Here is a 16,316-nt window from a genome sequence, read left to right on the forward strand (position 1 = left end):
TACATCCTTTCCGTGGCTGCCCTCAGGGACGGTCACGGATAGCCTACTGCAGCCTCTGCCGTGGGTCACCAGAGAATTGGTACAGACTTATAAGAGATACATTTCAAAAACTGGACTTATTGAACCAGATGGCCCACTGACTCCTGTTCTAGGTAACCCCCTCTTCCCCCCCCCCCCCCCCCCCCCGGGTGTCCGGGCCTCATCCTTTCTTGGATACTCTGATCCCCCTGCACTGCCCCTAAGTACTTTCCTGGATGGTACTCGGCTCCGCTCTTATACTGATCTGGTCCCGGTACGCATCCGTACACCGCTGCGACATATGCAGTATATGCAACTGGAGCACTTCTCTAGACATGTAATGCACACCTAAAGACTTGCTATACCGCTCCTGCCCTTCGAGCGTATGTGTGCCTCTGACTCTCCGACCACCAGGGCTGTCTCCCAGATATATGGGCTGCTCATGGATGCGGCAGCCCAAAACCTCCCGTCGTTGGCCTTGGAGTCGGAGTTGCAGTACATGTTCTCGTGGCCTTTACCCTGTGCCATCGAATGAGAAATGAATAGAATGTAGCCAACGGTGCCAGACCAGTGCTGTGGTACGATGTCCCATTTGTGGTGGTCGTGTCCTTCCCTCCATAGCTTTTGGACCGTAGTTCTCTCCTGGATAGCGTCTATCTTGGGCGTGTCCTACCCTGATGATCCCAAGGTGCTTCTCCTTTCTTTCCTTCCTGCGTCTAGGAGAACCCCCCCTCGAGGATACTAGCTCACTTCCTGCTAATGGCAGCAAGGACAGTGATTCCTCGACGTTGGAGGGACTCTTACCCCCCCCCTCCCCCGACTGTTTCAGAGTGGTACAAGGAAGTCCTTTTTCTCTGCCGTATGGAGGAACTGATGGCTGGGTCAACGGGAGAGATATGTGCTGATATGGCGACCCTGGTTAGCCTTTGTGGAATCCCGACTATATAGGGCGGACTGAATTTTAACAAGTCAGGGACCACCTCTTCTCTGATCTAGTAGGTAGCTAAACCTCCGGTGGACGTGTTCCTGAGCTGGGACCTGTGGATGCTTTTTGGTTGGAGGACTAAAGGTGTACAGCCCGTCGAGTCAGCCATCCGTTCCTCCATACGGCAGAGAAAAAGGACTTCCTTGTACCACTCCGAAACAGTCGGGGGGGGGGGGGGGGAATAAGAGTCCCTCCAACGGCGCATAGTTAGGGACTGTCCTTATGATCCTTCCCCTGTTACCCATACCTCCCACCCTTCCTTTCCCTTTTTTGCCTTGACTGCCGAACTTGGGTTTTTCCTTTCGCCCCCTCTGCTTCCCGTGACTCCTCTCCATGTTACCTTCCTCTTTCCCTATCTTCACCCCCTTCCCTTTTCCTTCCCCTCTCTCTGTTCCTTCCTTTGCTTTTTCCCCTCTTTTCTGTTCCTATTCTCCTCATCCCCATTTTCATCATATTACCCCTATCTCAGACGTGGTGGAGACGAGCATTTCAACCTCAAACTTTTTTCTGTTTGTGGAACGTGACTGTCTTACCTATTGAGACCCCGACCTTCGAGAGGTGTGTTGTGTTGTTCTATATTGTTTTGCTGATCTGTGATGTCTCTACCGAGCCTGGAATGTTTACCCTCTGTTTTTGTTTGATAAAAATAAATGGTTGTTTGAATATAAAGAAAAAGAAACTTAGCCTAAGGGACTTTTATATGCAATTATAAGATTGCAATCATTGTATAATGCTATGCATATGGCATAGCATTACACAGTGTGACCGGCAATCCACTGATACAGCCTAGCTAAGCCAGGCTGCATCATTGGATCGGCGGCAGGTAAGGGGACCCTCCTCCTTTTTAGCTCACCGAACCACTGTGATCATGTTGCGAGGGTTTGGTGAACTCCACAGAGCTACTGGCAACTTCCATTTTCACTTTAAACACAGTGTTCGGCATTGATCACTGCATCCAAAGTGTTAAATGCTGCTGCCTGTCGTAAGCAGTGAATGATATGTAAATATCAGGTGCAAAATATGTTAACTGGTATGACACGTCTACACGTATAGAAGCAAAATAGTATAACCTCTTTAGGACGCAGGGCGTATGCATACGCCCTGCATCCTGAGTCCTTAAGTATGTAGGGCATATGGGTACGCCCGTAGGAATTCCGGTCCCTACCACTATCCGGTCGGGGACCAGACCGGGATGACTGCTGATATCTATCAGCAGGCATCCCGTGCATAAGCCCAGGGGGGTCCTGAGACACCCCCCCCCCATGTCAATTCAGACCGGCGATTTTCGGCGGATTCGGGTCATACCGGTGTCCAAGACACCCCCGAGCCCCCTGAAGGGAAAGGAGTTAGGTGACAGGGGTGCCACCCCTCCTATCCCTGCTATTGGTCGTCAAGAAGCAAGACGGTAATCCGGGCAGAACGGGGGAACTGTAGCGTGACCGGCGGCGGTGGAGGTCCCTTACCTGATCGGTGGCTGCGGGCGGCGATGACGTGCGGCTCCCTGGTGAAGACTATGAAAGCCGGTGAGTAGTTGCCTAGCAACATCTGGGGGGGGGGGGGCTAAAGTTGTAAACTGTAGCCCTCCAGATGTTGTAAAATTACAACTCCCAACATGCCCAAACAGCTGTCTCGGCATGCTGGGAGTTGTAGTTGCAAACCTCCAGCTGTTACATAACTACATCTGCCCTTCGGCGATCAGTACATGCTGGGAGTTGTAGTTTGGCAACAGCTAGAGGCACACTGGTTGGAAAATACTGAGTTAGGTAACAGAACCTAACTGAAGGTTTTCCAACCAGTGTGCCTCCAGCTGTTGCAAAAGTACAACTCCCAGTATGCACCCCCATGTGAATGTACAGGGTACATTCACATGGGCAGGTTTACAGTATGTTTTCTGCTTCAAGTTTGAGCTGTGGCAAATTTTCTGCCGCTGCGCAAACTCCTAGCGGGAAACTCACCGCAAACCTCCGCCTGTTTGAATGTACCCTAAAAACACTACACAAACGCATAATAAAGGGTAAAACACTACATATACACCACCTTACACTTTCCCCCTCCCCCCAATAAAAAAAAACATCGTTCAGCAGTGTTTCCAAAGGAGCCTCCAGCTGTTGCAAAACAACAATTCCCAGCATTTTTGGACAGCCACTGCCTGTCCAGGCATGCTGGGAGTTTAGCAACAGCTGGAGGCACCCTGTTTGGTAATCACTGGCGTCCACCCATATGCTATTTTAGTCCTCAAATGCGCATGGCGCTTTCTCACTTCGGAGCCCTGTTGTATTTCATGGGAACAGTTTAGGGCCACATATGAGATATTTCCGTAATCGCAAGAAATTGAGTTACAAATTTTGGGGGGCTTTTATCCCTTATGAATAGGAAAAGTTGGTCTACATCAGCCGGTTAGTGGTTTTTACACTAACATGCTGGTGTTGCCCCATACTTTTTATTTTCACAAAATAAGGTAACAAAAATGTGGGGGAAAAAAACTCCCCCCAATAAAAACGTTAATTGTTCCAGTTACCCTATTTCACCCCCAAAAAGTGTAAAAAAAAAAAATAATAATAATAATAATAATTATATATACATATTTGGTATCGCTGCGTGCATAAATATCAAACTATTAAAATATAATGTAAATGATACCATACGGTGAACGTAAAAAGAATCCATAATTGCTGCTTTTTTTTTTATAACATTTTATTCCAAAAATTTTTTTATAAAAAATGTATTAAATATGGTATCAATAAAAAGTACAGATCACGGCACAAAAAATTAGCCCTCATACTGCCACTTATACAGAAAAATGGAAAAGTTATAGGTCTTCAAAATAGGGGGATTTTAAACGTACTAATTTGGTTAAAAAGTTTGCGATTTTTTTAAGCCCAACAGCCGAGATCCCCCTGGGATCTTGGCTGCAGCACCCCGCTATCATTACTGCACAGAGCAAACTCGCTCTGTGCGTAATGACCGGCTATACAGGGGCCGGAGCATCGTGACATCACAGCTCCGCCCCTCGTGATATCACGGCCTGCCCCCTCAATACAAGTCTATGGGAGGGCGCGTGGCGGCCATCACGCCCCCTCCCATAGACTTGCATTAAGGGTGTGGGCCCTGACGTCACGAGGGGCAGATCTGTGACGTCACGATGCTCCAGCCCCTGTATCGCCGGTCATTACGCACAGAAACAGTTTGCTCTGTGCAGTAATGATTGCGGGGTGCTGCAGCCGAGATCCCGGGGGGGTCCCCAGTGGCGGGACCCCCTCCATCTGACATCTTATCCTTCATCCTTTGGATAGGGGATAAGATGCTTGTGGCAGAGTACGCCTTTAAGGCCCAAATGGGCTGAGTCCTTAAAGGGGAACTCCGGTGGAAATGTTTTTTTTTTGACAAATCAACTGGTGACAGAAAGTTAAACAGATTTGTAAATTGCTTCTATTAAAAAAATCTTAATCCTTCTAGTACATATTAGCTGCTATATAAAACAGAGAAATTAGTGAATTTCTTTTCTGCCTGACAACAGTGCTCTCTGCTGACACCTCTGTCCGTGTCAGGAACTGCCCAGATTAGAAGCAAATCCCCATAGAAAACCTCCTGTTCTGGACAGTCCTGACACGTACAGAGGTGTCAGCAGAGAGCACTGTTGTCAGGCTGAAAAGAACTTCACAAATTTCTCTGTAGTATATCTGTAGTATACAACAGCTGATAAGTACTAGAAGGGTTAAGATTTTTAAATAGAAGTAATTTACAAATCTATACCAGTAATAAAGAAAAGGGGTCCGGCAATCCATAGTAGGACGCTAGCTGCTAATCGACACGAGGTCCGTCCATGGGGCAGGAGAAAGTGAGGGAAGCCTCCTGAGCTTCCCTCACTTTCTCCTGCCCCATGGACGGACCTCGTGTCGATTAGCAGCTAGCGTCTTACTGTGAGTTGCCGGACCCCTTTTCTTTATTACTGGTATTTATTGAATTGCATTTATTCTTTCCAGGCACCACTGTTACGCAGGACATTTTTCATGTATACGGACTACCACTATACACTTTCTTGGATATTTGTGGGACCTCTAATAGTTCTATTCATTGCATTTTTTTAATAGACCGTTAGGTGCCATAGCCACTATCTTTTTCTACTTTATATTAATTTACAAATCTGTTTAACTTTCTGACACCAGTTGATTTGTAAAAACAAAATTTCCACCGGAGTTCCCCTTTAAGGGGTTAATATGTTTTTAATGTGGTTGAAAAAACAGCCACTAGGTAGCTTTGTACTGTTCCCTGCCACAAATCAAACAGTTAGTTTTGTCTTCTCCCAGTCTGGCAGGAAAGAAACCAAACTCAGGAAGTGCTTGCGGGCATGGTGAGGCACAGCTCTCGCAGGCTTCAGTGACTTTGCGCCTGCTGGGGAACACCCACTTTCTCCTGCTGGGAGCTCACACAATGTGAGCAAGGGGAAAGGTATGATACAGAGCTTTTTAAGGGCAGGAGGGATGTTAGGGTAAGTTTCCACATGGGGTTTTTTTCTGGCCTAAAAAAACACCACAGCATTTTCCTGCATTTGGCGTTTTCTTGCGTTTTTTCTGTCATTTTTGCCTTTGTGTGGAAATTGCATTTTTGGCCCCTTTGGCATTTTTTCTTAAAGATACTTGTTGGGTACCAAAAAAATATATATATATTTTTATTAGTAATTTATTTTAATTATGTTTTTAATAAAGTATGTTTTTCTTTTGCTTATTTTTTCTTTATTTCTTACATTTTTTAGGTAGTACTACTACTCCCAGCATGAAACTAACTTTTCCTTTCTGGGAGTAGTAGTACCTGTAACTATAGACAGATCACCTCGGGTGTCACTCCTGACACCCATTGCGATCGTTCTTTATATTGCTGAGATACAGAGCAGCTCTATACAGCACTCGCATCTCTGCTCTAAACTCCGGGCCGGCCAGTGATGTAATGATAGTAATTCACATCACTGATTCATTATTTCTCGCTCAGATTGGTGATTGGCCGGATGGTGCCAGCCAATCACCGCTCTCAGCGGGAAATATGAATCAGTGATGTGAATTTCTATTCACATCACTGGCCGGCCCGGAATATAGTGTAGAGATGTGGAGTGTGGAAGAAAGCCGTTCCACATCTCAAGGATGAAGGGCGATCGCAGCGGGTGTCAGGAGTGACACCTGCTGTGATCTGACCTTAACTGCAGGTACTACTGCTCCCAAAATGGTGCACACTCTGCTCCATGCTGGGAGCTGTAGTATCTGCTGCAGAGTGTGCTCCATGTTGGGAGCAGTAGTACCTGCAGTTAAGGTCAGATCACAGCGGATCACTCCTGACACCCGCTGCAATCGTCCTGTATAAGCTATAGAAGCGGGTGACCAGCTACTCTTCTCTCGTCCCTTGCCTGCACTGTATCTTCACATCACAAATTCGTAGATGACGCTGAGAGCAGTGACTGGCTGACACATCTGGCCAATTACCGCTCTCAGCGGGAAACAGGAATCTACTGTGTACAGTGCAGGGGAGCAGAGAAGTGTGGCCGTGCCACCAGCTTCTATAGAAGTGACACCCAGGGGCAATCTGTCTATTAGTTCAGGTACTACTACTCCCATGCTGGTAGTAGTAGTACTACCTAAAAAAATGTAAAAAAAATAAAGAAAAAAGTAAAAAAATAAAAATAAAAAAAATAAGCAAAACACACACTTTATTAAATACATTAAAATACATTACTAATATTTTTTTTTAAATACATTTTGTAAAACTTTTTATATCATTTATACAATTAAATGGCCCCTTTCTACATTGTTAATATTGCTGGCTACATTTTTAGGTCCCTGCCCACCCACATAAATTGGTCCCTGTTTAAAAATGATAAAAAATTTCATTCTCAAAAATATAAATTTTGTTAAATACTATTTTTTTCATCTCTCTGTTTTATGGTACCCTACAAAATCCCTTTTTTTGGATCGCTAAAGTCCAAAAAAGAGTAAAAAAAGGCCTGCCAAAACACCAGTTAAAACCCACATGGTGTTTTTCTCAGCGTTTTTTCACTCCCATTGACTTCTATGGTAGAAAAATGCCACGATTTCAGTGAAAAAAACGCCATTGTCTCAACATGCTGTAATTTTGAAAAACTGCCAAGGAGCAGGAAAACGCCAAAGAGTGAAAAAACGCCGAAAAGATAAAAAATAAAAAAAACACCAAACTGAAAAACGCAAAGTAGAAAAGACATTTTTTGTTTTCCTATTGACTTGCAGCTAGCATTTAGGCACAGTGTTTTTCACAGAAAAAACGCCATGTGACAGATTTAGAGTTTTTATTGGCGTTTTTGCAAAAAAAAATAAAAAATGTAAACTTAGCCTAAGGAGTAATTAGGGAATATAATTTGACTTAGTTGAGAAAATTTGGGTATTTAACCCCTTAAAGTCGCAGTCATAAATGTACGTCCTGGTGAGCTGGTACTTAACGCACCAAGACGTACATTTACGTCCTATGCATAACCGTGAGCATCGGAGCGATACTCGCGTCATGCGCAGCAGGTCCCGGCTGCTGATAGCAGCCATGGACCCGCCCGTAATGGCGGACATCCGTGATCGCGCGGATGTCCATTAACCCCTCAGATGCTGTGATCAATACAGATCACGGCATCTGCAGCATCGCGGTACTTTGAATGGATGATCGGGTCGCCCGCAGCGCTGCTGCGGCGATCCGATCATCCAGCATGGCAGATGGAGGTCCCCTCACCTGCCTCCCCTGCCTTCCACGGGTCTTCTGCTCTGGTCTGCGATCGAGCAGACCAGAGCAGAAGATGACCGATAATACTGATCAGTGCTATGTCCTATGCATAGCACTGAACGGTATTAGCAATCGAATGATTGCTATAAAGAGTCCCCTATGGGGACTATTAAAGTGTAAAAATAAAAGTAAAAAAAAACATTTTTTTAAACAAATGTGAAAAAAACCCTCCCCCAATAAAAACGTAAATTGTCCCATTTTCCCTATTTCCCCCCAAAAAAGTAAAAAAAAAAAAGGTATGTACATATTTGGTATCGCCACGTGCGTAAATATCCCAACCAAAATAAAATGTTAATGATACCATATGGTGAACGGCGTGAACGTAAAAAAAAAGTCCAAAATAGCTGCTTTGTTTTTTAGAACATTTTATTTAAAAAAAATTATAAAAAAAAATATTCTGTTTTATATAAGCAAATATGGCATCAATAAAAAGTACAGATCACGGCGCAAAAAGTGAGCCCTCATACCACCGCTTATACGGAAAAATGAAAAAGTTATAGATCTTCAAAATAGGGGGATTTTAAATGTACTAATTTGGTTAAAAAGTTTGTGATTTTTTTTAAGCGCAACAGTAATAGAAAGGTAGGTTATCATAGGTATCATTTTAATTGTATTGACTCAAAGAATGAAGAACACATGTCATTTTTACCGTTAATTGTAGGGCGTGAAAACAAAACTTTCCAAAATTTGCAAAATTGTGGTTCTCTATTTAATTTCCCCACACAAATAGTATTTTTGGGGTTGCTCCATACATTTTATGGTAGAGTGAGTGATAGCATTACAACGGACAACTGGTCGCGCAAAAAACAAGCCTCATACTAGTCTGTGGATGAAAATATAAAAGAGTTATGATTTATGAAGGCATGTTTAAGGCCCAAATGGGCTTAGTCGTTATGGGGTTAAAACACCCTTTTGTGGTAAGCCAGGTATTATTGCAATGTGAATTGTGATATTCCCTTGGGGATAACGGATTACGAAGGGATTTAGTTTTCCTTGCTACACATCAAATGCCTGGTCGAAATTTGGTATTGAAAATTTGTACTGACCCATAGAATAAAGTTTGCATGTCAGTTTTACTGTGTTGTGAACCCCACAAATATGATTGCCCCACAAAATTTAGCAATTCCATATTTTTTTCAATATTGTCTTACATATAATTTTTTCTGGTTTCGTAATACATTATATGATAGAACTAAAGTGTTCCAATGAAAGGTACATCTAGTCACACACAATATAAGCTCTAATACAAGAGCTTGGGAAAGCTCAGTGGGAAAATAAAAAAGTATTGTTACTAAAAGGTGAGGAGAAAAACATTTTAAGCCACAAAACAAAAATTCCAGGGGTTGTGAAGGGGTTAATAAAAAAACTAAATAACAAATACATCTAGCCATATAGGGTAGAAAAGCCAAACCTACATCATAGTACAGGATGTAAGAGAAATATAGCGGAAGAAACTCTAGTCACAAATACAATTGAAGGAGATGTGTCATAGAAATATTCCATGCTAACAAACGCACACAAAAGAAAATCACTGAAAGCCTTTACTCTTTCACTGTATACTGTGAAATCATGGCCTATGTGTTTCTATTCTAGTTGTACTGTCAATTAAATGACATTAACCATTTATTGTTACATATTAGGTTTCTATTATAAACAAAGCTTGTGCTATTTTTTTCTTTTAATTGTAATCCTAACATTGCTTGTTGACTAAAAGCAATAAGTGCTTAACCCCTTAGGGTATGTTCACACTGAGGAATTGGGGCGTAAATCAAGCAGAAATTTTCTGCCTAAAAATATTGTTACTTTTCCACAAGAACTCACAGAGATTTTGCACGGATTTCCACGTGGAAATGCAGGTTTCATGCGGAGGAGGAGTATCAAGTATTTTTCAGAATTGAAAGAAGCAATCTGATTGGTTGATATGGGCGGCTCAGCAACTTTTCCTTTAGAAGGGTTTTGATAAATCTCCCCCCATAACTCTATTTTTCCATCCACAGACCCATATGAGGGCTTGTTTTTTGCATGACCAATTGTACTTTGTAACGACCACTTTCATTATACGGTGAACCAAGAGCAAGGCAGATGGTTTGGCTCCGTGACTAGAAAAGAGTTTAATAAAATTGAATTTTCTGTAGATTAATAAAGGCAGGTTAATGGTGAGATAACAGAGGTAAAGACAAGCAAAACCTTGGGAATAACGTAAACAATTCAAGTAGAATCATACAACAATATTCACCTCTTTCATGTCCGTATTTGCAATGCAGAAACTCAATAGACAATAGTCCCACAAATTGTCCCTAACTGACCCTAATCTTCACAATTGGTTGTGCACCCCCCTTATCCCAGTGGTCCAGGTGGACTTCTTACAGTTCGTATAAGTGCATGATGGGGCCCAAGGTCGTCCTTCTCGGTCAGTAACGCAAGATCCGCAACAATGAAGTCCTCCACAGCAGGCGGGAAAACCAGTTGTATATAATAGAGTTTAACCCCTTAATGACGCAGGACGTAAATGTCCTGGTGCGGTGATACTTAACGCACCAGGACGTACATTTACGGACTGTACATGACCACGAGCATCGGAGCAATGCTCGGGTCATGAGTGGCAGGTCCCGGCTGCTGATAACAGCCAGGGACCCGCCGGTAATGACCGACATCCGCGATCATGCGGATGTCTGCCATTAACCCTTCAGATGCCGTGATTAATAAATATCACAGCATGTGCGGCACTTAATGTGGATGATCGGAACGCCTGCAGCACTGCCGCGGAGATTAGATCATCCATAATGGCGGATGGAGGTCCCCTCACCTGCCTCAGTCAGTCTCCCGGAATCTCCTGCTCTGGTCTGAGATTGAGCAGACCAGAGCAGTAGATAGCCGATAATACTGATCAGTGCTATACCCTATACATAGCACTGAACAGGATTAGCAATCAACTGATTTCTATAAATAGTCCCCTATGGGGACTATCAAAGTGTAAAAATAAAAGTTTAAAAAGTAAAAAAAAATGAATTAAAAAAGTTTATAAAAATGTAAATTGTCCCTTTTTCCCCATTTTACTCCCCAAAAAGTGTTAAAAATATTTTTTTTTAGCAACATATTTGGTATTGCCGCATGCGCAAATATCTGAACTATTAAAGTATAATGTTAATGATCCCGTACGATGAACGACGTGAACATTAACCCCCTTAAGGACTGAGCCCTTTTTCACCTTAAGGACGGAGCCCTTTTTTGCAATTCTTACCATTGTCACTTTATGCATTAATAACTCTGGGATGCTTTCACCGATTATTCTGATTCCGAGATTGTTTTTTCGTGACATATTGTACTTTAACATAGTGGGAAATTTCCCTAGTTACTTGCATCCTTTCTTGGTGAAAAATACCAAGATTTCATGAACATTTTGGAAATTTTGCATTTTTCTAACTTTGAAACTCACTGCTTGTAAGGAAAATGGATATTCCAAATAAATTATATATTGATTCACATATACAATATGTCTACTTTATATTTGCATCATAAAGTTGACATGTTTTTACTTTTGGAAGACATAAGAGGGCTTCAAAGTTCAGCAGCAATTTTCAAATTTTTCACAAAATTTTCAAAATCGGAATTTTTCAGCGACCATTTCAGTTTTGAAGTGGATTTGAGGGGTCTTCATATTAGAAATAACCAGTAACTGACCCCATTATAAAAACTGCACCCCTCCAAGTATTCAAAATGACAGTCAGAAAGTGTGTTAACCCTTTAGGTGTTTCACATTTTTTACACTCGCATGTTCTTGTAGACCCAGTTTTTGAAATTTTACAAGGGGTAAAAGGAGAAAAAGTCCCCCAAAATTTTTAACCCAATTTCTCTCGAGTAAGGAAATACCTCATATGTGGATGTCAAGTGCTCTGTGGGTGCACTACAAGGCTCAGAAGGGAAGGAGCGACAATGGTATTTTGGAGAGTGAGTTTTTCTGAAATGGTTTTTGGGGGGTATGTCACATTTAGGAAGCCCCTATGGTGCCAGAACAGCAGTAAACCCCCCCAAATGGCATACTATTTTGGAAACTACACCCCCGAAGGAACGTAACAAGGGGTCCGTTGAGCCTTAACACCCCACAGGTGTTTGATGACTTTTCGTTAAAGTCAGATGTGTAAATGAATTTTTTTTTTCACTAACATGCGGGTTTTCCCCCAAATTTTTCATTTTCACAAGGGGTTATAGGAGAAAATGCCCCCCAAAATGTGTAACCCGATCTCTTCTGAGTATGGAAATACCTCCATGTGTGGATGTCAAGTGCTCTGCTGGTGCACTACAATGCTCCGAAGTGATATAACATTTGGCTTTTGTAAAGCAAATTTTGCTGAAATAGTTTTTGGGGGGCATGTCCCATTTAGGAAGCCCTCATGGTGCGAGAACAGCAAAAAAAAAAAAAAAACACATTGCATACTATTTTGGAAACTACACCCCTCAAGGAACATAACAAGGCTTACAGTGAGCCTTAACACACCACAGGTACTTGACAAATTTCTGGACGTGAAAATGAAATTTTTTTTTTCACTAAAATGCTGGTGTTACCCCAAATGTTTCATTTTCACAAGGGGGTAATTGGAGAAAAAGCCTCCCAAAATTTGTAACCCCATTTCTTCTGAGTATGGAAGTACCCCATATGTGGATGTAAAGAGCTCTTCGGGCGAACTACAAGGCTCAGAAGAGGAGGAGCGCCATTGAGCGTTTGATGAGAGAATTTGGTTGGAATAGAAGTGGGAGGCCATGTGTGTTTACAAAGCCCCCCATGGTGCCAGATCTGTGGACCCCCCCCTCCACATGTGACCCCATTTTGGAAACTACACCCCTCACAGAATTTAATAAAGGGTGCAGTGAACATTTACACCCCACTGGCATTTGACAGATCTTTGGAACAGTGGACTGTGCAAATGAAAAATATTTTTTTTTATTTTCACGGACCACTGTTCCAAAAATCTGTCAGACACCTGTGGGGTGTAATTGCTCACTGTACCCATTATTACATTACGTTAGGGGTGTAGTTTCCAAAGTGGGGTCACATGTGGGGGGGGGGTCCACTGTTCTGGCACTATGGGGGCTTTGTAAACGCACGTGGCCTTCAATTTCAGACAACTTCTGGCCAAAAGCCCAATGTCGCTCCTTCTCTTCTGAGCATTGTAGTTTGGCCGCAGATATGGGGTATATTCTTATTCAGAAGAAATGGGGTTACAAATTTTGGGGGGCTTTTTTTCCTATTCTTCCTTGTGAAAATGAAAAATGTAGAATATCACCAGCATTTTAGTGAATTTTTATTTTTTTTATTTTCACATCCAACTTTAACGAAAATTTGTCAAACACCTGTGGGGTGTTTAGGCTTGCTATACCCCTTGTTACATTCTGTGAGGGGTGTAGTTTCCAAAATGGGAACATGTGGGTATTTATTTTTTTGCGTTTATGTCAGAACCCCTGTAAAATCAGCCACCCCTGTGCAAATCAAAAATTTAGACCTCAAATATACATAGTGTGCTCTCACTTCTGAGCCTTGTTGTGCACCCACAGAGCACTTTACGCCCACAATGTGGGGGTCTTTTTTTTTCCTTTTACCGCTTGTGAAAATTAAAAGTATTGGGAAACACCAGCATGTTAGTGTAATAATTTTTATTTTTACACTAACATGCTGGTGTAGACCCCAACTTTACCTTTTCATAAGGGGTAAAAGGAGAAAAAGCCCCCCAAAATTTGTATAGCAATTTCTACCGAGTGCGGAGATACCCCATATGTGGCCCTATACTGTTTCCTTGAAATACGTCAGGGCTCCGAAGCGAGAGAGCACCTTGCACATTTGAGGCCTAAATTGGGGATTTGAATCCGCCACAAAAATACCCTACGGCAGTGTTTCCCAAACAGGGTGTCTCCAGCTGTTGCAACACTACCAGCATGCTTTGACAGTCAGTGGCTGTCCGGCAATACTGTGAGTTGTTGTTTTTTAACAGCTGGATGCTCAGTTTTGGAAACAGTGCGGTACAAGACTTTTTTTTTTTTCATAGGGAGTAGGGGTATGTAGTGTTTTACTTTATTTTGTGTAGTGTAGTGTTTTTAGGGTACATTCACACGGGCAGAGGTTTACAGTGATTTTGAGCTGCGGCGGAAAATTTGCCACATCTCAAACTTGCAGCAGAACTCGCTGTAAACCTGCCCGTGTGAATGTACCCTGTACATTCACATGGGGGGGGGGCAAAGCTCCAGCTGTTGCAAAACTACAACTCCAAGCATGCACTGACAGACCATACATGCTGGGAATTGTAGTTATGCAACAGCTGGAGGCACATTGGTTGGTTGCAAAACACTGAGTTAGGTAACAAACTCTGTTTCACAACCATTGTGTCTCCAGCTGCATTGACAGCCGAAGGGCATGCTGAGAGTTGTAGTTTTGCAACAGCTGGAGGCACAATGCTACAACTCCCAGCATACCCTTTGGTAGTCTGTGCATGCTGGGAGTTGTAGTTATTCAACAGATGGATGCACTTTTTCATAGAAAAAATGTGCCTCCAGCTGTTGCATAACTACAACCCCCAGCATGCACAGGCTACCAAAGGGCATGCTGGGAGTTGTAGTTGGAACTCCAGCTTTTGCAATACTACAACTCCCAGCATGCCCTTTGGCTTTGCATGCCGAGAGTTGTTCCTAAGCAACAGCAGGAGGTGAACAGGCCTTACCTCCTGCTGTATCCTGCCCCGGGACCGTCGCCGCTGTATCCTGCTTCCGGGACCGTTCCTGCTGTTCCTGTCACCGCCAACGATCCTGTCACCGCCACCTATCAATCTCGTGATTGTGAGGCGGCACCCGTGCCGCCTCACTCCTGCGGAGTAACAGCCCTATTCACCCTTTTTTTTTCCGGGTCACCAGAGACCCGATTTGACCCAGAATAACCGCAAATTGCACATCTGAATTGACTTGGAAACGGGGATGTATGGTGTATGCAACAATAAATCGGAGACTTTTAAAAATATTTAAGATTTTCACTGTAAGAGGTACATACCTTATGGGAATAAAAGGGCCAGGAATAGGAGAAAACCAATGTGGATGAATACAAATGTTAAGAGGGCAATCCTAAAAATATATATAATTAAGTTTCAGTTAAAAGGTTACAATGGGATTTTTTGCCCTTTGCATTACATCTTAAAATAACATTTAATATTAAACAAGGTATTATGCCTATGCGAGTACACACGCTCAATTAGATATACATATATGCCCACATGAGTCCAATTTGTACACTAGCTCACCAGGGTGTTGGGATCTACATACTCAAAAAGGATAACTGTTACGCCGAGCGCTCCGGGTCCCTGCTCCTCCCCGGAGCGCTCGCAGCGTTCACCTTGTCGCAGCACCCCGGTCAGACCCGCTGACCGGGAGCGCTGCATTAATGTCACCAGTGGGGATGCGACCCGCGAAGCGGGACGCGCCCGCTCGCGGTTCGCATCCCAGTCTCCTTACCCGTCCTGTCCTCCGTCGGTTCAGTTCCGGCGCGCGCGGCCCCGCTTCCTAAGGCGTGCGCGTGCCGGCTCTCTGCGATTTAAAGGGCCAGTGCGCCTCTGATTGGCGCCTGGCCCAATTAGTGAATACACCTGTGTCCATGTCTATATTACCTCACTTCCCCTTCCCAGCATCGCCGGATCTTGTTGCCCTTGTGCCAGTGAAAGCGTTCCTTGTATGTCCCAAGCCAGTGTTCCAGACCCTCTGCCGTTGCCCCTGACTACAATCCTTGCTGCCTGCCCTGACCTTCTGCTACGTCCGACCTTGCTCTTGCATAATCCCTTGTACCGCGCCTATCTCAGCCGTCAGTTGGGGTTGAGTCGCTATCGGGTGGATCGACCTGGGGGTTACCTGCCGCTACAAGTCCATCCCGCTTTGCGGCGGGCTCTGGTAATAACCAGTAACCCCTTAGAGTCCGTTCCCCTGGTACGGCCCACGTCATCACCCCACTGACACAGAGGATCCACCACCAGTATCCTCACAGTAGCCGGATCCTGACAATAACCCATTTTAGTGGGAATGATTATGGTACCTTGGTAAAAAGCCCTTATGTTAATATGTACAGTAAGGTTTCCAATTGTGAGTCCTAAGGGGATTCTCTATTCTTCATATGTCATCATAAATTCAACATAGGAATTTTGAGGGCTTGTTTGCTAACAATATGTTAACCATAAATTTATATACAAACACTGTAGAACCAATTACGTTCATGCATCTCTACATACATGCATTTATTCCATCAATCATAATGGCAGTATCTTAAATATAGGTTAGACTCATAAAACAACACACAACTAGTATCGTTTGAGAGCTCGGGAGAACAGTTATTCATTATGCAAGTCTCTTGACATGCTCAGTGTGTCCCGGCCCGAGTTTTTACAACGAAGTCGGAGGACAAGCGCAAGAAAAATGGCCGCGAGCAACTCTCGCGAGAACTAGTACGGAGAATACATCAATACATGTGAGCGGGGATATGTGAGCCGCAAGTGACGTCACATGT

The 16,316-nt window shown here is 43.5% G+C and overlaps 1 protein-coding gene and 1 long non-coding RNA gene across 2 annotated transcripts in view; one reads left to right on the forward strand and one right to left on the reverse strand.

Annotated features, from left to right (window-relative positions):
* The window catches only part of LOC130273422 (uncharacterized), a 32,803-nt gene extending 17,911 nt beyond the window's left edge, over positions 1–14,892 (reverse strand). The window contains exon 1 of the long non-coding RNA XR_008843988.1: positions 14,820–14,892. This is a non-coding gene — a long non-coding RNA (uncharacterized LOC130273422). The remainder of the gene's footprint in view (positions 1–14,819) is intronic.
* Positions 1–16,316, forward strand: part of SLC12A7 (solute carrier family 12 member 7) — an 870,696-nt gene that overhangs the window by 174,273 nt on the left and 680,107 nt on the right. The gene's annotated exons all lie outside the window — the stretch shown is intronic.

This window comes from Hyla sarda, chromosome 5 (genome assembly GCF_029499605.1).
Source record: "Hyla sarda isolate aHylSar1 chromosome 5, aHylSar1.hap1, whole genome shotgun sequence".
Lineage (NCBI taxonomy): Eukaryota > Metazoa > Chordata > Amphibia > Anura > Hylidae > Hyla > Hyla sarda.